This window comes from Coenobita brevimanus, chromosome 50, assembly GCF_032717465.1.
Source record: "Coenobita brevimanus isolate Jiangsu-jjx chromosome 50, ASM3271746v2, whole genome shotgun sequence".
In the NCBI taxonomy this organism is placed as follows: domain Eukaryota; kingdom Metazoa; phylum Arthropoda; class Malacostraca; order Decapoda; family Coenobitidae; genus Coenobita; species Coenobita brevimanus.
In genome coordinates, this window is record NC_137003.1 from 36,094,863 (window position 1) to 36,122,651 (window position 27,789).

A 27,789-nucleotide genomic window follows, 5' to 3' on the forward strand; every position below is an offset into this window, starting at 1 on the left:
AGAGGAGTCTATGGTAAGATCTCGCCAATAACAACTTCGACAATAATGCTTTCAGCAATAACGGTAAGTTAGAACAGAAACCCAGTTTCTTTAATCTAAGTCTACTAATACCAAGTCGGTTCACTTCCTTCTTAAACGGCTCCAAGCTCGCGCAGGGGGCGGAGCATCGAAGTGACGTCGACTGGCTCTGGCACGAAACACCAGCTCAGTTGTCTCCTGACCATGATGGAAGATGGATGTTTGCTCCACTACTCAGACCATAACATATTTTTCGGTTCGGTGAAGTGAAGGAAGGGACTGAAATGTGTGATGGAAGGTTTAGGGGTGTGAAGGAAGCACTTTTTCCCCTGCTTTGTTTTCCCTTGTTATAAATGTTTAATTTGAATCTGCGGTTTTATACATTTTCTGTTACCGGGTACTTAAGCCAACTGACGTCACACACAAGCCACACCTCCCTGCGCCCTGATGGAAAGTGAACCGACTTGGTATTAGTAGACTTAGACTTTAATAATGTTTGGATTCGATGAATGACAGTTGTTTTGCGAATGCCAAGTTGTTATACAGCAAATATGTCCATAACAAGCAATGATGCAGACAAGAAGAGATGAAGGAAATTGTCAAAAATGTGAGCAGTAGCGAGGAGATGAAGGATCCTCCCCTCACCACCTCCCCTGAATTGCCTCCCACCGTCCCCTACACCTCCACTGCCCCCCCTTGACTCACCAGCCGCCTCCACCTCCACAGTCCCACCTGCTCCACCTGGCATACCTGCAACCCCCACCATAATGACTTGCTGCATTCTGGAAGAAATTTAACATTCAAAAGGCCATAAATTTCTTCATCAAAGCCTGGAATAATACAACACTGGCAACTGTTAAACACGAGCGGTGTGGGGGGGGGGTGCAGCGGGGGCATTCTAAATGTGCTGCTGTGCCTCGGAACCCCTGTTATTTACATTCATCAGGCATGTTGTCTACTGTTGTTAAGGTGACTGACCATATTTTTGTTATTGTAGCTATATCTGCAGTATATGTCTGAAAATTTTTCCCCTTATTATGATTCTAAGGGTCAAAAAATGTCAAGGTATGAGTGGGTACTGACCATATGTAATTTTTCTCATAAGATTATGTATTCATAGTGTCCAATTTCAAAGTGCGCGAGGACAAGGACTGCCCATCCACTCTTGTACTGCGCAAGCCCACTGTATTTTATTTTTATTTTTTTTTTCAGTACTGGTAAAAAGTAACCCTTTTTGCATGATTTAGGGAACAATTTCCACTGCAAACAAATCCTAAGGCCTGTAATTGAGTGAAGTCAAATTCTAAATAATATCCATAAACTGGTACTATATATATATATATGTAAAGTTACTACATGACAGTATTGTGATACAAACTCTAACGTATGAAAGTGAAGCTTGGACGTTGTTGGAAGGACACAAGTCAAGAGTGACAGCAGTGGAAATGAGTTATTTAAGAGGAGCCTGTGGAGTCACATGGAGAGACAGGCTGACGAATGAGGATATAAAGGAGCATTGTGGTGTGGATGCGGATGTGATAGGAAGCGTTATGAGGAACACACTGAGATGGTTTGGCCATGTGGAGAGGATGGAGGGTGAAAGACTGACGAAGAGAGTGTATGTGAGTGAGGTGGAAGGGGGAAGAGGGAGGGGGAGGCCGAGGATGAGATGGAGGGATGGGGTGGAGAGGTATATGAGAGAGGGGGGTGTGAGCTGGGAGCAGGGCAGTGAAATGGCGGGGGACAGGGCGACTTGGAGGCGATTTGTTTGTGGCCACCCCAAACGGGATTGAGGCGTCTGGCAATATATATATATATATATATATATATATATATATATATATATATATATATATATATATACACACACACACACATATTTTTCTCTGGAAAGAGGATTTACCCATATTTTGATTTTAATTGACAGTACTTTCAACTACATATGATCACATACCCAAACCTGTCCTAACTCCCATTAAGGGGTTGAAGTCAAATACGAGTTGAAAACTAAAATCGAACAAATTAATTACCTTTTAGTATTACCCAAACCTAATCTAACCTAACCTAAGCTAACCTGGCCTAATCCCTGTGCGTGGTTGAAGTCATATATGAAATAAAAAAAAAAGGGAAATAAGACTGAATGAAGTGCTTTTTCACCCATTAACTGTGGCATTAGGTTTCATGGTCAATCCCTCCATGCATAGAGAAATAGGATTCTCTTTTCTTCAAAAAACATTTTTGCTTTTATAAATGAAAGAGTGCATGGAAAAGAATAGGAAACCAAATATGAGTTCATTATTTACCTTAGTTTGGCTGTGGTACGCTATTTGCGGACATTTGGGTGAAAAATGTAGCATGCATTTTTTTTTTTTAAATAAGAGCTTGAGCATATGATGTATGCAGAAGTGGCATGCTATTCTTCATATGATGTACGTAGCAGCCATCGGGTTAATTAAACTAACCTAACCTACCAAATCAGACCTAATCCAATAAAATTTAACCCCCAACCTAACCTACATTAACTGCAAAAGCATCTTACCTAACCTAACCCGGCCTAATCCCTGTATGTGGTTGAAGACATACAAAAAAAAAAAAAAAAAAGGAATTACAATCGAGCAAAGTGCTTTTTAATCTAACCTAACCTACCAAATCAAACCTAATCCAACCAAATTTAATCCTCAACCTAACGTACATTAACTGTGAAAGCTCATAAATCTGAGGGTAGGGACGGGCTAACGTCGCCCTCCCCAAGGCATGACTATACAGTGAGTTGATACTGCACGAACAAAAACACCTAAAGAACATATTTCCGAGAAAAATGCCATATATGAAACCCCCCCTAAGCTGAGTAAATATCATTGGAAAGGCTGGAATTCCCCTAGGGTGTGACTAAATGAAATGTAGTACTACCTAAATTAGCACTATACAGGCACCTGACAGAATTAATGCCTAGCCTAAAGGCTAGTCTAGGCCCTATACATCATGCGGATAGGCTAGGCTATTTAGACCGAGCCTGTGTGGTTGAATAGTTTTGTTAAGGCAAATTTCTTCAACACACTAGTCTTTATACCTAAAGCTTATATATGATTAACTTTTGATATTGAAAATTGATAGAATACTTCAAAAATCTTACCTTCCCTCAAAGTTTGTGCCTTTGTACGTATGGTAAACGCAAGATTTGAATGTTTGTGCAAGGTTACCATTGAAAATACTCAAACTTCGCTATAGGTAGTAAGATGGAATGGCAAAATATCTAGAATAATGCCACAGATATTAAAATTTCATTTAAAATGGCTCAAATAACTATAACGTTTATAGAATGTCATTAGATGTAAAAAGTAAATATTTATACATGATCAAAGTCAATTCCTCTATATCTAGCGAGAGTTTGGGTAGATTGTACGAACATGGCAACACTGTGTTTGAGGAGTGTTGTTTACGTCGATGATCTAATATTATTTCGCATTCGTTAAAAATAATAATAATAATAATAATAAAGAAAATGTTTAATAAGCATATAAAAAGTATTACATTGAATATCATGAATATCTACTCTACCATCATTAATATCGCTTGATTAAGAGAGATGATCATTTTAGGTAACAAATTATCCACAACCACTTCAGTCTGTCTGTCTGTCTGTCTCAAATATGGAATTCATGGAGAAGGTTTGGGGAGGCCTTTGTTCAGGACATTAAATGGCTGATGATATATATATCATCAGCAGCAGCAGCAGCAGCAGCATGACCTGCCCACCTCCATTTCTGTTCTTTTATAACTTCTATAATATCTTTTACTAATTTAGTCTGCTCCCTGACCAAAGATGAAGAGGGCGGGGTGGCTCAGAGGTAGAGCGTCCGACTCGCAATCGCGAGGTTGTGAGTTCGAGCCTCTCATGGATAACCGTTGGCGGGAGTGGTAGCGCGCTCCTGTAACTTAGTGGGGCTACATGGCAATAATTGCCTAGCTCGAGGATGACGCTCAAATCACCAAAGATGATGTTTTTCTGTCCCTCAAAGATATTCCCAAAGAGCAATAGAAACAACAATGTTGGGAATATCCTTATATATATATATATATATATATATATATATATATATGTATGTATCTTAATTTCCAATCAATAAATATTATAAAGTGCTGATAGGCAGGCTACATAATTACTTTCATATATATATATATATATATATATATATATATATATATATATATATATATATATATATATATATATACCAAATAAGGCATAAACTCACTGCACTATACAGAATCACAATCGGAACTAATCTATTTCATGTGAATTCTACAACCACATATATATCTCATACTATTCTGAGAGATTTCACGTGAATTCTTCATCCAGTTTTACACGAGATCTTCTCAACTAAGTTTCCACGTGGAAAAGATGTAGAAATCTGGTGAATATTGGTGTACACGAGATTTCATCAAATATCCATGACTAAAAGATGTGGAATTCACGAGCTGTGCCCACTGGGACATATTCTAAGTAAGAATGCGTTATAATACTTATAGCATTGACAAAAATTTACTATTACTACTACTTTGAACTGAATGTTTTTCTCTTGTGATAACAGGCCCCGTTGCCCATAGATATAAACAAGCCTAGATGCCACATGACACTAGATGCGTCTGCGTGGGCGCCATCTTGGAACAGTCGAGGCAGACAATGTCGATTTCCTGACGATGATCAAAGCTGACCACTATTTACCTAGAAATGCAACAGCACTGTGCTGCTTTTGGGTGTAGAAAGTGTCGGAATATATCTGTGGTGACACCGATAGCATGGGCAGCTCAACTGTCTGGTTATGCAAACGTCCCTCAGCTGCTTCTCTATCCTCCAAAAGGAGGATGGTGGGTTGCAGAAGGGAAAATTAATCCTACAGTCCACCGAGTTCACGTTTCAGATGAACCAGGAACCACAACCATTACTACCACAACAACAGCCACCACCATCACCACCACCACAACAACAACAACAACCACTACCACCAGCACCACATCCACCACCACAACCACCAACACCACCACTACAACATCAACAACATCCACATCCGCCACCATAACAACAATCACCACCACTACAACAACCACCATCACAACAACAACCACCATCACAACAACCACCATCACAACAACCACCATCACTACAACAACCACCATCACTACAACAACCACCATCACTACAACAACCACCATCACAACAACCACCATCACTACAAAAAACACCATCACTACAAAAAACACCATCACAACAACCACCATCACAACAACAACCACCATCACAACAACAACCACCACCACAACAACAACAATCACAACAACAACCACCATCACAACAACAACCACCATCACAACAACAACCACCATCACAACAACAACCACCATCACAACAACAACCACCATCACAACAACAACCACCATCACAACAACAACCACCATCACAACAACAACAACAACCATCACAACAACAACAACCATCACAACAACAACCATCACAACAACAACAACCATCACAACAACAACAACCATCACAACAACAACAACCATCACAACAACAACAACCATCACAACAACAACAACCATCACAACAACAACAACCATCACAACAACAACCACCATCACAACAACAACAACCATCACAACAACAACAACCATCACAACAACAACAACCATCACAACAACCACCATCACAACAACAACAACCATCACAACAACAACCATCACAACAACAACCATCACAACAACAACAACCATCACAACAACAACAACCATCACAACAACAACAACCATCACAACAACAACCATCACAACAACAACCATCACAACAACCATCACAACAACAACCATCACAACAACAACCACCATCGCAACAACAACAACCATCACAACAACAACAACCATCACAACAACAACAACCATCACAACAACAACCATCACAACAACAACAACCATCACAACAACAACAACCATCACAACAACAACCATCACAACAACAACAACCATCACAACAACAACAACCATCACAACAACAACAACCATCACAACAACAACAACCATCACAACAACAACAACCATCACAACAACAACAACCATCACAACAACAACAACCATCACAACAACAACAACCATCACAACAACCACCATCACAACAACAACCATCACAACAACAACAACCATCACAACAACAACAACCATCACAACAACAACAACCATCACAACAACAACCATCACAACAACAACCATCACAACAACAACCATCACAACAACAACCATCACAACAACAACCACCATCACAACAACAACAACCATCACAACAACAACAACCATCACAACAACAACAACCATCACAACAACAACCATCACAACAACAACCATCACAACAACAACCATCACAACAACAACCACCATCACAACAACAACCACCATCACAACAACAACCACCATCACAACAACAACCATCACAACAACAACCACCATCACAACAACCACCATCACAACAACCACCATCACAACAACAACCATCACAACAACAACAACCATCACAACAACAACAACCATCACAACAACAACAACCATCACTACCACAACCACCATCACAACAACCACCATCACTATAACAACCACCATCACTATAACCACCATCACTACAACAACCACCATCACAACCACCACCATCACTACAACAACCACCATCACTACAACAACCACCATCACAACAACCACCATCACTACAACAACCATCAAACAACCACCATCATCACACAACAACCACAACAATAACCACCACAGCAACAACCACAAGTCACCACAACAATAACCAATACCACCACAACCACCATCATCACAACAACACCCACCACAGTAACAACCACAACAACGACCACAACAAATATCACCTCAACAATAACCACCACCACAACAACAACCATAACCACAACAACAACCACCATCACAACCACCACCACAGCAACAACCACATCAGTCACCACAACAATAACCACCACTACAACAACAACCACTACCACCACCAGTGCAACAACCACCAACAACAACCACCACCACCATAACAACAACAACAACCAACACAACCACCACCACCACCACAACCGTAACAACGACAACAACCAAAAAACACATCACCACAACAACCACCACCACCACTACAACCATCACCACAACCACCACCACCACTACAACCATCACCACAACCACCACCACCACTACAACCATCACCACAACCACCACCACCACTACAACCATCACCACAACCACCACCACCACTACAACCATCACCACAACCACCACCACAGCAACAACAGCAGCAACAACTATAACCACCATCACAACAATGACCACCACAACAACTGCAGCATCCACCACCACAACAACTGCAGCATCCACCACCACCACCACCACAACTACCACAACAACTGCAGCATCCACCGCCACCACCACCACAACTACCACAACAACAACAACAACAACCACAATCACCGTAACAGCCACCGTTATAACCACCATCACAACCACCACAACTACCACAACAACAACAACAACAACAACCACAATCACCATAACAGCCACCATTATAACCACCATCACAACCACCACCACCACAACAACAACCACTACCACCACCACAACAACAACCACCACCACCACCACCACAACAACAACAACCACCACCACCACCACAACATCAACCACCACCACCACCACAACAACAACCACCACCACAACAACCACCACTAACACAACAGCAACCACAATTAACACAACAACCATCACCACCACCAACACAATAACCACCACCACCACCACCACCACAATAACCACCATCACCACCACCACAACAACTTTCATTTGCATTGTCTGAATTCGCTCTAAAAAAAAAAAAAAAAAAAAAAAAAAAAAAAAGGCCTCACTATTACATGCTTGACCGCTCCAACATGGCGCCCGCAAAGACGCATAGCTGCTGTACTGAAGAATGGGCTATGCGGCATTTAGTCTTATTTATATCTATGCCGTTGCCATCCAGTTGGGAATGGTTGCCCTATTCCTACACGACGTGTTAGCTGCATGTCCCCTCTGGTCAAAATGTGTGCCAGTTAATCCCGTTAATTCATGAATAATTATTACGGTATATAATTATGATGCCAATAACCACATATAGTGACACTTTTTTTTTCTTGGAAATTGCTGAATTGCAGACTGATTGAAGAAGTATCGGTCCCTGTCAGTGAACACAGATTATTATATTATGGAGACGGAGCCATAAGAATATGGTAATATCAGTGATATGAGGAGTAGTACGCTTCAGATCACCTGACTACAGTTCTTTGCCCCGCCCACTAGTGCGGAGGCTGTGTTCGAATGCGTGGCTCGTGTTTGGTCATAACACTGCCCGCCACGCGTCCCTGTTCGGAGATTAGTAATCATGAGTGTACATATAAATACAGGTATAGCTCCTTCAACTCATCTTTTAGGATTTTATATAGCAGAGGAATTAGTTGGAGAAGAATAGGGAGGCTTTAGGAAGGGAAGAGGTTGTGTAGATTAGATATTCATTCTTAGATCCTTAGTGGAAAAGTGTCTAGGGAAGGGAAAGAAGTTGTATGGGGCCTTCATGGAGTTGGAGAAAGCATATGACGAGGTGGATAGACAAGGATTGTGGAAAGTATTAAGAATATATGGAGTAGATGGGAAGTTGCTGAATGCTGTGAAGAGTATGTATGACGGTGCTAAGGCTGCAGTGCGTATGGATAGTGAACTGAGTGAGTTTTTCTATTTGAAGGTTGGGCTGAAACAGGGATGTGTCATGTCTCCAAGGTTGTTCAGTCTTTATGTGGATGAGGTTATAAAAGCGGTACAAGGTAGGACAGTGGATGTTGGAGTGGCCCTAATGAGAGAGGGCAGTGTTTGGAAACTCCCTGTACTGTTGTTTGCAGGTGATACTGTGTTGTTAAGTGAAGACGAAGGGGAGCTGCAAGGCTTGGTGGATGAGCTTGGGAGAGTGTTGAAACGGAATTTAAAAGTGAATGTTGGGAAAAGTAAAGTTATGGTCTTTGAGAGAGGTGAAGTCAGTGAATGTACAGTGAGGTTGGATGATGAGGAAATGGAAAATGTGAGTACGTTTAAATACATGGGGAGTGTGATGAATAAGGATGGAAGTTTGGAGGGTGAAGTGCTTGACAGGGTACAACAAGGAAGAAAGGTTGCTGGTTCCTTGAAAGCAGTGATAAGGAACATGGAAGTGAGCATGGAAGTGAAAAAGTTACTACATGACAGTTTTGTGATACCATTTCTGACGTATGAAGTGAAGTCTGCACGTTGTTAGAGGGACACAAGTCAAGAGTGAGAGCAGAGAAAATGAGTCATTTGAGAGGAGCCTGTGGAGTCACATGGAGAGACAGACTGACAAATGAGGATGTGAAGGAGCGTTGTGGTGTGGATGTAGATGTGATAGGAAGCATTAGGAGAAACACACTGAGGTGGTTTGGCCATGTGGAGAGGATGGAGAGTGAGAGACTGACGAGGAGAGTGTATGTGAGTAAGATGGAGGGGGAGAGAGGGAGGGGAAGGCCAAGGACGAGATGGAGGGATGGAGTGGAGAGGTATATGAGAGAAGGGGGTGTGAATTGGGAGGAGTAGACTGTAGCACCAGTCGAGCAGGGCAGTACTCCCGAGGTGGATGGAAAGCTGATGACAGGGAGTGCTGGAGCTCCCGTTTCATCAGCCCTCAGGACTAGTTCCTGACCATCCCCCTTTGCTGAACTTTTTCAGTGTCTCAGTTACACAGAGAGTAGGCCAGCATGCTCTCCAGTACAAATTTCTCTAACTATCTTCACCAAACTACATGCACAGTACACACTACACTTCCTATTCAAAATTTACCAAAAATTGCGTCATTTTATCAAGCCTCGGAGTCCCCAGGGGGGAGGACCATAAATGCCCCCACCATCTGCTCCTCTCCCGGTGACGACTCAAGGTGCCTGGAACCACTGTCTGACTCTCTTCTTCTTCATTTCTGCAACATTCGCGGCCTTTCCTCTAACTTTCGCTCTGTTGAGCACCACCTCTCCTCCTCTAAACCTCACCTTCTTTTTCTAACGGAGACTCAGCTGTCTGAGGCAACTGACAGCAAACCCTTTTCTGTATCCTCCTACTTTCTCTATACTCATTTCAAAGCAAAAGGTGGCTGTTGTGTATATATACGCAATGACTTATCTTGCTCTCGTGTTCCTGAACTTGATTCTTCTGAATTCTCCACACTCTGGCTTCGGCTTTCCTGTCATTCTCTGACTAAATATATCTGTGCTGTTTACTTATCCCCTAATTCTACTATCAAAAATTCTTCGACTATCTTACTTCTACGATGGAACACATTCTATCCATTTCTCCTTTCTCTGAAATCTCCATTCTTGGAGATTTCAATGTTCACCACCACCTTTGGCTCTCCTCTCCTTTCACGGATCCAACTGGTGAACAAACCTACATCTTTTCTATCCTTAATGACCTAGAGCAGCTTGTACAGCACCCTACCCGTATCCCTGACCACCTTGGAGAGAGCTCCAACATACTTGACCTCTTCCTCACAACTAATCCTTCTGCTTACTCTGTTAATCTTTTCTCTCCGTTGGGCTCCTCCGATCACAACCTTATTACCTTAACCTGTCCTATCACTCCGGTACGGCCTGTGGACCCTCCAGGGAAACGTCGTCTGTGGCATTTTGGAGCCGCAGACTGGGAGGCCCTCAGGCAGTACTTCTTTGATTTTCCCTGGAATGATTATTGCTTCCATGGCCGTGAGCCATCTGAGTGTGCCTTGCGCATTACAGAGGTTATTCTCTCGGGCATGGAAGCATACATTCCTTTCTCATATCCTTTGACTAACGCAAGAAAGCCTGGTTTAATCACGCTTGTTCTAATGCTGTCTGCAACAAGGAGAGGGTCTACAAAAGGTACCGGAGCCAACCCACCCCTGAATCACATCATCTTTACGTTTCTGCCCGGAATCGTGCTAAGTCTGTTCTTCGCTCTACTAAAAATAATTTCATCCATACTAAATGCTCTCAACTCTCCAACTCGAATTCTTCCCGCTCCTTCTGGCATCTTGCCAAAAATCTTTCTAACAACTTTACCTCATCATCCTTCCCTCCTCTTTTCTACTCTGATGGTTCTGTAGCTATTTCTTCTACTGATAAAGCAGATCTCTTCGCACAGACTTTCTCCTCCAATTCTACCTTTGATGATTCCGGTGCTGTTCCTCCATCACTTCCCTCCTCTGACTTCCTCATGGCTGACATTAAAATTTCTTCAGTTGATGTATTTTCTGCCATCACTGGCCTCAGTACTAACAAGGCATATGGGCATGATGGGGTCCCTCCTGTTGTTCTCAAGAACTGTGCTTCTGTGCTTACACCCTGCCTAGGCAAACTCTTTTGCCTTTGTCTGTCAACTTGTACCTTTCCTTCTTGCTGGAAGTTTGCTCTCATTCAGCCAGTCCCAAAGAAGGGTGACCACTCCCAACCCTCCAACTATCGTCCAATTGCTTTAACGTCCTGTATTTCAAAAGTTTTCGAGTCAATTCTTAATAGAAAAATTTTAAGGCATCTTTCCTATCACAACCTTCTTTCCGATCGTCAGTATGGGTTCCGTCAGGGACGCTCCACTGGCGATCTTCTCACCTACCTTTCAGATTCCTGGTCATCCTGCTTTCGGGACTTTGGCGAAAGCTTTGCCATTGCACTTGACATCTCAAAGGCTTTCGATCGAGACTGGCATAAATCTTTAATTTCCAAACTGCCCTCCTACGGTTTCTCTCCTTCTATCTGTGCCTTCATCGCTAGCTTCCTTTCTGGTCGTTCTATAGCCGCTGTTGTAGACGGCCATCGTTCTTCTCCTAGATCTATCAACAGCGGTGTTCCTCAGGGCTCTGTCCTATCACCAACTCTCTTCCTTTTATTCATCAATGATCTTCTAAGCTGTACATCTAACCCTATCCACTCATACGCTGATGACTCCACCCTTCACCTTTCCATTCGGTTCCCGCAACGCCCATCTCAACAGTTACTTCAACAAACAAGGGATGAGGCTATGGCACACCTAATGTCTGACTTGGCTCGTATCTCTGACTGGGGTAAAAATAATTTGGTTGTCTTTAATGCATCTAAGACTCAGTTCTTACACCTATCAACCCGACAAAATCTTCCACAGGTATACCCACTAATGTTTAATAATATTCAGCTTAATCCTGCATCATCCTTGAACATGCTTGGGGTTTCATTTACTCGGGACTTATCTTGGAAAGATCATATTACATCTCTTGTAAAATCTGCTTCCAAGAGATTGGGTGTGCTAAGCCGACTCCGCTCTTTCTTTACCCCTGCGCAATTGTTGACTCTATACAGGGGTTTTATCCGCCCCTGTGTGGAGTACAACTCTCATGTGTGGGGAGGCTCCCCACATACAGCTCTTCTCAATAGGGTGGAGTCAAAGGCTTTTCGTGTCATTAACTCTCCTCCTCTTACTGACTCCCTTCAACCTCTGTCTCTTCGCCGCACTGTTGCATCTTTATCTCTTTTTTATCGCTACTTTAATGGTCACTGCTCCTCTGAACTGTCTGCTTGCATTCCTCCACCTCTACGACGGGCGCGTAGCACTCGTCTGGCAGCAAACTCTCATCCTTTTTCTGTCCAACTCTCTAATGCAAGAGTTAACCGTTACTCCCAGTCTTTCATTTATGCAACAGGTCAGCTCTGGAACTGTCTCCCTCTGTCTGTATTTCCTGCTGCCTATGATCTCCAGTCTTTCAAACGCAGTGTGTCCAGGCATCTCAAAATGATCGGATCTTGAATTTGGCTCTCTATTGTATTTTGTTTTTCTCTTGGAGAGAACTGTTACTGCGGGCTCATGGCCTTTGGTTCCTTCTTCCTCGCATAAAAAAAAAAAAAGGGCAGTGAAATGGCGGGGGACAGGGTGACGTGGAGGCGATTTGTTTGTGGCCACCCCATATAAGGGATTAAGGCGTCTGGCAATAGATAGATAGACAGAATTATTGTACATAAAACTGTTTTCCTCCCTGCTACTGGCAACTTCGGTCTCGTCGGCAGAATACGTGTTGCCTGCTGTGCTGCAGCACTTGTTGTCACTTTTCATGTCAATGATGAGTTCTTTTGATGGTATCCATTCAAAGCACGGTACTTCTTGTCAAGCGATGGCTTGTTTTGCAAGCAACCGATTGACAGCTGTGTGGGTGAACAATCTGCTTGTGGCCATGGTTTTTAGCATCGTCATTTGTGAGAACTATCTCTCAACTAACGCAGAAGAATGTGGTAGAACTAAAAGATCACACATTAATCTTGAAAGACATTCAAATTTAGACTGATTATTCCCATCAGTAATTCCCAGCATTTCATGCCAGATATATGTTGCTGATTCATTGAGATGCTGAAGAGTTGACCTGGAATGCAACAGATCTTGCCACTGTTCCTGAAGAGACTCAAGCCCTTTCTCCTTTACCAGAATAGGGAAGTGTACCATCAATTTTGCTATTGCTTTTGTTCTTCTGGGAGATAGTTACTTTTGGATAAAAAATATTAATGCCAGCACAATTTCCTCATCAAAAGGAAAGCGCTTTTGCATCTGTACACACAGTTCACAGGGTGCGTACACGTTATTACAGACGAACATTTCATACTAATCATTAAAGTTAAAATATATTTTCCAGGTTTAATGTGTATATTGTTACGGAACAGAGAAAGATAATGTACACTTTAAGTGAGAATACTAAAAATCACTACTGTCCCGTAAAGTTCCAGGTTCAAAACAAAGAGTTAGGTAGAATTACAAGTTAAAGTTTAATGCTCAAACTAACAACAAAACATTCAGGACTCATAAGGATAATGTAATGGCAAAAACAGGTTAAATATATGGTTAACTGCAATAGCCTCTATTAACACGAAATTAGCAAGAGTAAATTTATCTAAGTCAGCCCTGATAAAATGAAAATACACTGGGTAATGCTCAGTTAATGCAAGATAAATTATTACAGATACAAAATATTATTAATGATGGCTGACAATAAGAACCCTTACATAAATCACAAAAACTTCACTAGGCCTACAAATTAAACTTATGCTATACAGTACAAGAACAAAATGCAACAACACTTATACTCAAATTACACAGCTGCTAGATGGTTGGAGACTTCCTGAGCACTCAATAATAACTGTACAGGGGAGGACAGAGATGTGAACAAAATGAGGAGCAGATCTAAGTGGCAATGATGCAGAGACTGAGCTCATTATATAGGGGCTAGCAGAGCTTGATACAACTTGTAAGAAGGACGCGCAAATGAAGCCATGGGGACAAAGAGTTGACAATCCCGCTCTGAACAACAGAAAGGACGACTTACTCTACTATAACGGTAGAAGGGGGGGACTGAGGCAAAACACGCTCGTGATCAAACATGTAGCATACTGTGCGTTAAAATTACACAAAGGATGATGAAATCATAGGCTATGTAACACCTCCCCACAAAGAAAAAGAAATTTACAAAGGAAATTTCTTATTACTCTAAAACAATCTGTCTAAAGTCTAGATAAGCAATCTGCAATAACATTTTCTTTCCCCTTGACATGTTTTATGTCTAATGAATACTCCTGAAGAAGTAGACTCCATCTTGTCAATCTCTGATTTTTATCTTTAAACTTACTAAGGAATTTCAGTGGGTTATGATCGGTATACTGTAAATGACTATGGGGTCAAAACCAGAACACAAATAAAATGAAAAATGCTGTAAACCCAAAATCAAGGCCAAAAGCTCTTTCTCAATTGTTGAGTAGTTCTTTTGAGGTGGAGTGAACTTCTTACTGTAATAAGATACAGGGTGTTCAATACCCTGATCATTCTCTTGCAGCAAAACAGCCCCAGCTCCTGTATCACTTGCATCAACAGCCATCTTAAAAGGCTTAGCAAAATTTGGAGTAGCGAGCACTGGCTGAGTTAATAGAATAGCTTTAAGTTTGTTGAAAGAGGATTCACAGCTATCGGTCCAGACAAATTTAACTCCCTTTTTCAGTAGGTCTGTAAGTGGTGATACAAGAATTGAAAAGTTAAGAACAAATCTCCTGTAATAACCTACCATTCCCAAAAATCTTTGTAGCTCTTTCCTACTTTTAGGTCTGGGAAGATCACTTATAACCTGAACCTTAGTTCCTGGTGGTGCAACATGTCCATCACCAATTACATACCCAAGGTACTGAACTTTAGCTTGACCAAACTCACACTTTGATAAATTAGCTACAAGATTAGCATGAACCAAACGCTCAAGAAATTTACTGACATGGCATAGGTGATCTTTCCAGTTGTCACTGAAGATTAATACATCATCAATATAAACAACACACCCTGCCAAACCCTCTGTTACAACATTCATGAGCTTCTGAAATGTGGCTGGTGCATTCTTCATACCATAGGGCATTACAGAACATGCAAAAGTCTTTCCTAGTGTTACAAAACATGAGATCTCCCTAGCACGTTCAGTCATAGGTACTTGCCAGTATCCCTTTAACAAATCAAACTTACTTATGTACCTAGCCTTTCCGATCTTGTCTATGCAATCTTCCACGCGAGGGAGAGGGTAAGTGTCTGTTTTGGTTATCTGATTAACACGTCTGTAGTCAATGCAAAGCCGCTGTGACCCACCTGGCTTAGGGACTAGAGTGACAGGAGAACTCCACTCGCTCTGACAGGGCTCAGTCATCTTGTGGTCCAACAGGTAGCCAAGCTCCTTCTGGATGAGAGGAACTTTCACTGGGTTCACACGGTAAGGAGGCAGTTTAATTGGCTTTGCGTCTCCAACATCGACATCATGCATCAACACAGTAGTTCTTCCTGGAGTGGCACGGAACACTTGCGGGTACTCCTGCAGTAATGCTGAAAACTCCTGCCTTTCCTCGGGAGGTAGATGAGAAAGCTTAGTCTGGAGATCATTCATGATATCAGGATTCATCTCCAAACTATCACTCAGGCTCATACTGCATGGGAGAGCTTCACTTGCAGACTCGGGTGGAACAGCTACAGTGCAGACTGGATTATTTTCTTCCCGCCTGTGGTATAACTTTAGCATATTGATGTGACATAGTTGCTTGTTCTTTCTACGATCCGGTGTGGCGATGACATAGTTGACATCACTGAGTTTCTTCTCCACGAAATAAGGACCACTAAACCTGGCTTGAAGAGGTTGCCCATGAACTGGTAGCAGAATCAAAACCTGATCTCCTGACTTCTTATCATACCAAGTCTTCATCTTCTCCTGGGCAGCTCCTAAATTCTCCCTCACCAGCTGTAAAGCAGTGGACAGCCGTTCTTTGAACTTCATCACATACTCCAGCAGGTTGACGTCATCTTCCTCCGACAGCCAGCATTCCTTGAGTAACTTAAGGAGTCCTCTTACTTCATGGCCAAACAGTAGTTCAAAAGGTGAGAAGCCCAGTGATTCATTTGGAGATTCTCTTGCAGCAAACACAACGAATGGAAGACCTTTATCCCAGTCTTTCTGATGTTCCAAACAGTATTTCTTGAGCATCGATTTGAGTGTTTAATGATATCTCTCCAACGCTCCTTGGGTCTGGGGATGGTAAGCTGAAGACGTGATCTGGGTGATGCCCAACTCTTTCAGAGACTGCTTGAAAACATTCGACATGAAATTACTTCCCCGGTCTGACTGTACCTCCTTGGGCAGACCAAACTTTGTGAAGAACCCTAGCATTTCCTTAACCACGTTCTTTGCTGAGATATTTCTAAGTGGAATGGCTTCAGGATAACGAGTAGCCATATCAATCAGGGTCAACACATAAGAAAATCCTGAAGAAGTCTTAGGAAGAGGGTCCACAATATCCACCAACACACGGGTGAAAGGCGCCTCAAAAGGAAGAATGGGAACTAGAGGTGCAACCTTTTCGGTCTGATTACACTTCCCCACAACTTGACAGGTGTGACAAGACTTACAATACCAGGAAACATCCCTGAAGATACCTGGCCAGTAGAAGTGTTTCAAAATGCGTGCCACAGTCTTCCTCACTCCAAGGTGTCCTGCCAAACTGGAATCATGAGCCACTCTAATGATATCCTGCCTACAAACACGAGGGATGACAACTTGATGTACAACCTCCCATTCACAGTCGGCTGATGCTGTTGGGGGTCTCCACTTCCTCATAAGTACTCCTGACTTTATATAATAACAAATAGAAGCACCAGCTGACTCTTCCTCACTGCAAGCAGAGTTAGCTAGACCTTTCAACTCAGGGTCAGCAACCTGCAACTCAACCAACTCTTGACGAGACAAATTATCAACACTACGGGGTACTGCCTCATCTGGTAAGTGGTCCAAATTAGCAAGAAAAGTGTCAGCTAGGATATCATCATCATCATCATTATCCTCTAAATCACCAGTAACTTTAGACTTAGCCCTAGTGACAGCACATGCAGGGAACACATCAGGGACATCACAATCCTGGGTCGCAGCCACTGGCTCACTAGACAACTGAGGAGCTGGACACACTTTACTTCCACCAATATCATTTCCAATTAAGAAAGTTACACCTGACATTGGGAGTGTCAACCAACCCAACCATAACGGAACCATTAACAAAACCAGACTCTAAATTCACTCTGCACAGAGGGACAGAGAAGTAATTATTCCCCACGCCTTGTAAGATTACAGTTTCATCAGAGGAATTAACATTAGAGCCTAGAACACTGGTCAGCATAAGGGATTGGCAAGCACCTGTATCACGATATATTTGAACAGATTTCCTGTCATTACTGTCCAGAGGACTGACAAAACCATCAGACAGGAAATTAGCACATGAACTCTTGAGAGTGTCACCCACGTTACTGCTCAAAAGAGGAGCTCCATCATGAGAATTTAAGTTACCCCTCAAAGCAGGTTCAGTTAACTCAGTTAAAGAATTCTGGGAACTCTCAAGAGTGGACACTAGACCAATTGACTGAATATTTAAAGACTCCTTTTTGTTCACATCACGCTGTCTCCTGAAACATTTCTCCGTAGTATGACCAAGCTTACTACAATAAGTACATTTACTTTTCTGAAATCTAGAGGTGAAGCTGGTATTTACTTCCTGAGAAACATCATCTTTATTCTCTTTCCTGTTACCTGTACTCTGAGTAGAGGCAACGTACTTACTCTCAGCTTTCCCTTTTTCTCTAGAATATCTCTTGTGAGTGAGAACATATTCATCAGCTAAAACTGCAGCATCAGACAAATTATCTATTCTTTTCTCATCAAGATATAGGCTTACATCTTTATAAATACACCTCTTGAAGTCCTCCAGCAAAATCATCTGCTTAAATTTACCAAAATCAGAATCCACATTCTTAGAATTTAACCACTGCTCTAACAGATCTTCTTTGATTTTTGCATACTCAACATGGGATTGCTTATCTTGCTTGTAAGTTGTCCTAAATTTTACTCTATAAGCTTCAGGAACAAGCTCATAGGCCTTAAGAATCAAGCTCTTAACTACATCATAATTATCAGATTGATCCTGAGGCAAAGATGCATAAGTTACTTGAGCTTTACCGGTGAGAACAGTTTGAAGGAGTACTGGCCAATACTGTTTGGGCCAATTAAAACCTGTAGCTACCCTCTCAAACAACTGAAAATACTTTGTTAAATCAGATTCATTAAAAGGAGGGACAAGTTTAACATTTTTAGCCACATCAAAATCATCAGAGCTAAATGATCCAGTTCCACCTTGTTTCATGCGATACTCATGGTCTGCCTGAAGCCTGGCAAGTTCAATTTGTGCCTGTATCTGTGCCTCCTGAATACGAGCATTTGCCTGAAATTCAGCCTCCTTAGCATTTGCTTGAAATTCAGCCTCCTGAATACGAGCCTGAGACTCAGCCTTCTTAGCACGTGCTTGAAATTCAGCCTCCTTAACACGAGACTCCGCCTCCTTAGCCTGAGCCTCCTGCAGGGCTAGCTGTAACTTAGCTAATTCAATCTGCGTTTGCTCATTTGGAGGAGTTACATTAAACAAGCTTTCATTAATCATGTCAACAATTTGATCTTTAGAATGATGAGAGCGAACAGCAATTCCCAATTGTTGAGCAACAAGCTTAAGTTCATTCTTTGTTCTGTTTTCTACATCACACACTGTTTACACATTTGACAAAAAATCTTTGGCTTCAGTAGACATCATGAATAAATCACAGTCACAAAATATCAAGCAATATCCTTATGATAATATCCTGAATATCCTGATAAGAGGTCGCCAAATTTATGTTACGGAACAGAGAAAGATAATGTACACTTTAAGTGAGAATACTAAAAATCACTACTGTCCCGTAAAGTTCCAGGTTCAAAACAAAGAGTTAGGTAGAATTACAAGTTAAAGTTTAATGCTCAAACTAACAACAAAACATTCAGGACTCATAAGGATAATGTAATGGCAAAAACAGGTTAAATATATGGTTAACTGCAATAGCCTCTATTAACACGAAATTAGCAAGAGTAAATTTATCTAAGTCAGCCCTGATAAAATGAAAATACACTGGGTAATGCTCAGTTAATGCAAGATAAATTATTACAGATACAAAATATTATCAATGATGGCTGACAATAAGAACCCTTACATAAATCACAAAAACTTCACTAGGCCTGCAAATTAAACTTATGCTATACAGTACAAGAACAAAATGCAACAACACTTATACTCAAATTACACAGCTGCTAGATGGTTGGAGACTTCCTGAGCACTCAATAATAACTGTACAGGGGAGGACAGAGATGTGAACAAAATGAGTAGCAGATCTAAGTGGCAATGATGCAGAGACTGAGCTCATTATATAGGGGCTGGCAGAGCTTGATACAACTTGTAAGAAGGACGCGCAAATGAAGCCATGGGGACAAAGAGTTGACAATCCCGCTCTGAACAACAGAAAGGACGACTTACTCTACTATAACGGTAGAAGGGGGGGACTGAGGCAGAACACGCTCGTGATCAAACATGTAGCATACTGTGCGTTAAAATTACACAAAGGATGATGAAATCATAGGCTATGTAACAATATTTATTTGGACTTCAAAAACAAACAAACAAAATTCTCGTGATTTTTTAAATTAATCTCCAAGAGCCCAGGGTAGGGGTAAACGACCCAAGATCTTGTATTTAAAAAAAAAAAAAAAATCATGTTTTACTCTGTGTTGGTGTTGCAACACTAAAATGGCGGGAACATTACTTGGCGACAGTATTTTGAGATTTCGACAGATCTTAATCTACCGATCGCATTGTGCCACATGCACAAAGAACGGAGGCCACAGCATGTTTCATAAATACAACGTATAACACGAGTTTCTGCAAATATTTGTAGAGGTGAAAGAATATGTCATTCTGAGTAGAAAGTCTTCTGTACACTTATGCATTTTAAGGATTACTTTAGGCGTGAGGTGGATTTTAAAAATTACGAAACGTTGTCAGTGTCACACATCACGGAGACGAGGCGGGAAGGGGAGGAGGAGCGAGGCTATCTTGACTCCCTTGCAACTTGGTGAAGTTAAGAATTGTTTAAATATGATTTTTTTTGCAAGATATGTAACATAACTACCGGTATCTACAAACGGAAAATCACGCAATTAATAAGCATTATGTAATTCACCGATAAGGAGAGGGCACGGTGGCTCAGTGGTAGAGCATCAAGCTCTTAATCGGGGAATTGTGAGTTCGAGCCTCGCCCGGGACTGCCGTGCCGGGAGTGGTAGCGCGCTCCTGTAACCTAGCGGGGCTATATGATCCATTACAGGGTCTAGCTCGGGGGAATGCCATTTCACCGATAAGGATTACATGAGGACAGTGTGGCTGTAATTAGCGAGAAAAATCATGTAAATGTTATGTGGCAACGTTTATTTGCCCCGTCATGTTGAAAAACTGTGTATAATGTTCGAACATTGGGAGATTTTCTGTATGAGGGGTAGGGCGCGGTACTTTTTATCTATTATCACTATTATTTTTTTATATGAAATTTTGCGCCCCTAAGAATTTTGCGCCCGGGGCAACCGCCCCTGTGCCCCCCCCCCCACGCTACGCCACTGTGTCCTTTGTCTTGCTTTGATAACTTCCGACTTCCGGAACTTGTTTGCCTTATCCTGGTCAAGGAATAACCATGACGCCCTAAGCTTTTCAAATCCTCATATTCGTACAAATAATGTAGTAAGGGCATTACAAGGCATTACAAAATATAAACTAAAGTCGAGTTTTTGTCATCCAAGCTGGAGCTAGAGATTCGAAGCACATCTTAGGGCGCCTGCTTTCTGTTCACAAAAACAGTCCACCGATGAAACGAAAATTTACAATTGCCGTTCGCAATGTAAACAGAGCGGTTCGCCGAAGATCATCTGGCGAATATGCAATTTACACATAGTCCTCATTTGTGCAGAACTGGCTCCATATGCCGTTAATATTAGCCACCAGCAGCCTAAGTTTATGTACAGTCAGGGAAAGTTCCGCATTACCCAATGTTCGGAGCATTGGTAGTCGACGAATATTCATGAAGCAGCAGCCAGACCCTACATGTAACCGTGAGTGGGAGGGAGGCTGGCCGGGGGTCGGAGGGTTTGGAAAGTTGCTCACGTCACAGTATCAATAGCCAATGATACTGCGTCCAACGTATTCCTAAAGTGCAAAAACGGTATATTGTTTGTATGGTATCACACTGTTCTCTGAGTCTGTCCACATTACTGCATATATAATACATGTTTACTGTCAAAGATATGCTTCTTTGCCGCCGTTTTGTAATGTTCAATAGGAATGATAATTACAGAGACTGATCTTATAATTAAGACTTCCCATGTCATGCTGTCTAGAGGAAGGCGAAAAGTCTGTTAATCAATCATAAAGATTTTCATCATCATTAATTATTATTATTATTAATTATTATTATTATTAAACACTACCCTAGACTCTAAATTCGAGATGAATAATTACCAGAATAATACTGGAAATGTTTGCAGGCGGATGTCGATGGTGGGATGACAGGATAAATAAAGAAATTTATAAGAATTTACACACACAGAGAGAGAAAGAGAAAAGGGAGGAAGCAAAAACAAAAAATGAGGGAAGATCAGAAGAGGACAAGAAGAAATTTTTTTACAAAGTAATAGGATTGCAGGTACGAAAGTGGTACACAAACAGGATGGAAGAAAAAGGAGGAAGTTAGTAGAACCATGTCATGACAAGTATATAAACAAGATGATAAAGTTGATGTACTCAAATGTGGATGGAATGGTATCTAAATTACTAGAGATGAATGATTATGTCAGAGAAAATGAACCACAAATAATATGCCTAACTGAGACAAAATTAACACCAAGGATATCCAATGACATACTAAACTTAGAGGAATACAATATATGGAGAAGAGACAGAAATTTAAAAAAAGGAGGAGGAATTATAATATTAACTAAGAAAAATCTAAAAGTCAAGGAAATAAACCTAGATATAGGCTACCATCACAAGTAGAACTGATTGCAGTAGAGATCGACACATCTGAAGGTAAAGTAATTGTAGCCAATTTGTATATGCCACCCAGATCAAACACATGGGAAAGAGACGAATATGAGGACCTGGCAGAGAGTACAATTCAGAGTATAAGATCCTTGCTACATAAAATGGAAGAGAAATCGGAAAGAATTATACTAACCGGGGATTTCAATACAAATATAAATTGGAATACTCTAGATATAAATAGCCAAGAAAGCTGTTGGGACCAAAAGCTCCTGGATCTCGTACAAGAGTTTTTCTTAACCCAACATGTGAGGGAAACCACTAGAAAAAGAGGACTTGATGTACCTTCAGTGCTAGATCTAATATTTACTAGGCAAGAAAATGACATTGACAGTTTAATATATCACCCTCCACTCGGCAAAAGCGATCATGCAGTACTAAATTATAACTTCAGGATAGCATATGACATAGTAAACAGCAATGACAGTAACAAAAAGAGACTAAACTATAAAAAGGGAAATTATCAACACCTAAAGAAGTATTTCTTAGAAGTTGATTGGGAAAATGAGCTTAGAGGACAAGATTTAAATGCTGTATATAAAAAATTTTGTGAATTTTATGAAATAGGAGTCCAGACGTACATCCCACAGCACAAAGAAGCAGATAAGAAAATACAGAAATGGTTCAATACAGAATGTAAAAAATCTAAAGAAAGAAGAGATTTGTTGTGGAATAGATACAGAAGACACAATAGTGAAAGGGCGTATAATAATTACAAACAGGCAAGAAACGACTATACAAGAATAAGGAGGGAAGCCCAAAAACAGTTTGAGGAGGATATAATAAATAAAAGTAGTGATCAACCAAAGCTGTTTTACAGCTATATCAGAAGCAAAACCAAAGTAAAAGATATAATACAATCCATCATGGACGAGGGAATCACTTATACACAAGAGAAAGATATTTGTGAAGCACTAAATAAGAATTTCCAATTAGTTTTTACAGAAGAAAAAAATTTTGAGAGGGAATATGTGGAACACGCATGTCCACACATACTACCAGATATACAAATAGCAGAAAAAGTAATACAAGAGGAGCTAAGTAGATTAGACAGAGGAAAAGCAAGTGGTCCTGATGAAATTTCATGTTGGGTGTTACGAGAATGTGCAAAGGAGTTAAGTAAACCATTATTTTTAATTTTCAAGAAATCCTTGAGTCAAGGGAAACTACCTGATATTTGGAAAAAAGCAAATATAGTCCCCTTATTCAAGAAAGGAAATAGACAAAATCCTCTCAACTACCGACCAGTATCACTGACCAGTATTGTAAGCAAGGTATTAGAAAAACTTATAAGAAAAGCTTGGGTAAATCATCTAGAAGAACACAGTATGATAACAGAAAGCCAGTTTGGTTTCAGAAAAGGAAAATCATGTGTTACTAATCTGTTGAGCTACTATGACAGAGTAACAAACACAGTACAGGAAAGGGAAGGATGGGTGGACAGTATCTATTTAGATTTCAAGAAAGCTTTTGACACAGTACCACACCAAAGACTTTTATGGAAGCTGTACCATCAAGGAGGAATTCGAGGCAAACTGTTTTGTTGGATGCAAGACTTTCTCATAAAAACAGAAATGAGGACAGTACTAAGAGGAAACTACTCATCATGGAAAGAAGTGACTAGTGGAGTACCACAGGGTTCGGTGCTGGCACCAATCATGTTTCTAGTGTACATAAATGATATAAACAGTAACACTGGAAATGAGAGCTATCTGAATATGTTTGCAGATGATGCAAAAATACAAAGGAGAATTACTAACACAGACTCTTGTAAAGAGCTACAAGAAGAATTAAATAAACTTCATGAATGGAGTAGTACATGGCAAATGGAATTCAATGTGGACAAATGTCATGTAATCAAGTTTGGTAAAAGTGGAAAAAGACCTGATTGGGATTATAAGTTAGGAAATAAAACCCTATACACATCAGAAACAGAGAAAGACCTAGGTGTGATTATCAATAACAGACTATCTCCGGCTGACCACATCAGCGAGAAGGTACGGAACATGTATACACTGCTTGCAAATATGAGAATAGCATTCACATACATAAATGAAGACATGCTAAGAAGGATAATAACATCATTCAATAGACCAACCCTGGAATATGCATCAATAGTCTGGAGTCCTCATCTCAAAAAGCATATAGACAAGATTGAAAAAGTTCAAAGGGCCGCTACAAGATGGATACCAAGCTTAAGGGACCTAAGCTACGAAGAAAGACTAAATAAACTGAATCTACCAACACTACAGGAGAGAAGGAAAAGAGGTGACATGATAATGCTATATAAGTGCATATCAGGAAAGGAGAAAATAGACATAAATGATTACTTAACATATGGAGAAGCATCAGCAAGAGGACACTGCAAAAAACTGCATAAGAAGAGAGGTGATAAAGACATAAGGAATTTCAGTTTCCCAAACAGAGCAATTGATCAATGGAATGCACTACCGAATGAAATAGTGTGTGCCAAAACAATTCACAAATTTAAGGATATGTACGATAAATATGGTCTAAGACACGGGACAATACGAGCTTGACTCATTCCTGTAAAGATACAATTAGGTAAGAACACACACACACACACACACACACACACACACACACACACACACACAGACACACACCACTCGGCAAAAGCGATCATGCAATACTAAATTATAACTTCAGGATAGCATATGCCATGGTAAACAGCAATGACAGTTACAAAAAGAGCCTAAATTATAAAAAGGGAAATTATCAAGACCTAAAGAAGTATTTCTTAGAAGCTATCTATCTATCTATCTATCTATAGCCCGACGCCCTAATCCCGCAAAGGGTGGCCGCAGACAAAACGCCTCCAGGTCACTCTGTCACCCACCATTTGACTCCCCTCCCCCCAACTCACCCCCCCCTCCCTCATATACCTCTCAACTCCATCCCTCCACCTCATCCTCGGTCTACCCCTCCCTCTCCCTCCCTCCACCTCACCTACATACACCCTCTTAGTCAGTCTTTCATTCTCCATCCTCTCCACATGTCCAAACCACCTCAGTGTATTTCTCCTAATCTTTTCAACCACATCCACATTTACCCCACAACGTTCCTTCACTTCTTCATTCGTCAACCTGTCCCTCCACGTCACTCCACATGCTCCTCTCAAGTAATTCATTTCCACTGCTCTCACTCTTGACTTGTTCCCTTCTTGCAAGGTCCACGCCTCGCTTCCATACGTCAGGTTAGGGATCACAATACCATCATGCAGTGACTTCTTAACTTCCATACTCACCTCCCTATTTCTCATCACTGCTTTCAGTGTACCAACAACCTTCCTTCCCTGCTGTACCCTTTCATTTACTTCATCCCCCAAAGTTCCATCCTTACTCATCACACTACCCAAGTACTTGAATGCACTCACATTCTCCATATCCTCACCATCCAACCTCACTACACACTCTGTGACTTCATTCCTCTCAAACACCATAACTTTACTTTTGTTTACATTAACTTTCAGCTTCCTCCTTCTACACACTGTCCCAAATTCATTCACCAAACCTTGCAACTCCCATTCATCTTCACTCAACAATACTGTATCATCAGCAAACAGCAACACCGGAAGCTTCCAAATCTCACCCTCATTCATTAGGGCCACCCCCACATCCACTGCCCTACCTTGAACCTCCTTTACATACCCATCCATATATATATTAAACAGCCATGGAGACATTACACACCCCTGTTTCAGTCCCACATTGAGATCAAAGAACTCACTCAGCTCACCATCCACTCGCACTGTAGCCCTAGCTCCCTCATACATACTCTTCACAGCACTCAACAATTTCCCCTTCACTCCATATATTCTTAATACCTTCCACATACCTTGCCTATCTATTCTGTCATAAGCTTTCTCCAAGTCCATGATGGCAGCATACACTTTCCTTCCCTTCTCTAGATACTTCTCCACTAAACATCTTAGAACAAATATCTGGTCTACACACCCTTTTCCCTTCCTAAATCCCCCTTGTTCTTCTCCAACTAGCTCCTCTGTCATATGCCTAACCCTATCAATGAGTATTCTACCATATATTTTACCAGTCACACTAAGAAGGCAAATACCCCTATGGTTACCACATACTTCTCTCTCCCCTTTTCCTTTGTACAGAGGAACAATTATACCTGATTTCCAGTCCTCTGGAACCCTTCCCTCTTCCCAAGCCAATCTACACAACTTCCATATCCACTCCACAACAATCTCACCCCCATACCTAAGCATTTCACCACACACTCCATCAATTCCTGGGGCCTTTCCCAGCTTAATCTTCTTCATCGCTTCCACTACTTCCGACCTACTGATCTCTTCCTCCCTCCTCTCATCTCTTCTTCTCCCAGCCATTCCCCAACCACTTATACTCACACTGCTCTCACTCTCTACATTCAACAAATCCTCAAAGTGCTCCTTCCATCTCCTCACTTTCTCTCTCTTCTCCACCAACAATCTATTATTCCTATCCTTCACTCCCCTACTATTTCCCCTTTCACACTGCCTTACTTTCTTTATCTCCTTCCAAAACAATTTCTTACTCTCCCTCCATTTCACACTCAGATTCCTCCCAAACTCTTCATCCACTTTCTTCTTACTCTCCTTCACCAGTCTCTTAACCTCCCTTCTCCTGCTCACATATACCTCTCTCTTCTCTCTCTCATCTTCTCCCCTACCTCTACTCGCCAACCATTCACCATATGCCTTCTTCTTTTGTTCCACAGCTCGTTTCACCTCATCATTCCACCATGCTGTCCCTTGCACACCCTTGCATCTCCTCCTCACTCCACAAACCGCCTCACACGCTGCGCTTATCTCTTCCGTGAATATCTTACATACGTCTTCCACCCCTTCCATCTGCTCTAGCTCATACCTTCCCAATCTTTCTTCCACTATGCTCTTATACTCTGTCCTTTTCTCACTATCTTGCAATTTCTCCACTCTTCTCACAGGAGCTGCTTCCTCCTGTCTTCCCCTTCGCCTCCTCAACCACTTTCTTTGCAGCTCTACCTTGGCCATCACTAAGTGATGGTCCGAGACTCCATTCCCCCACCCTCTCCACACTCTTGCATCCAACACTTGTCTTCTCATTCGCTCATCCACACACACGTAGTCTGTCATTGCCTTTCGTTCAACAAG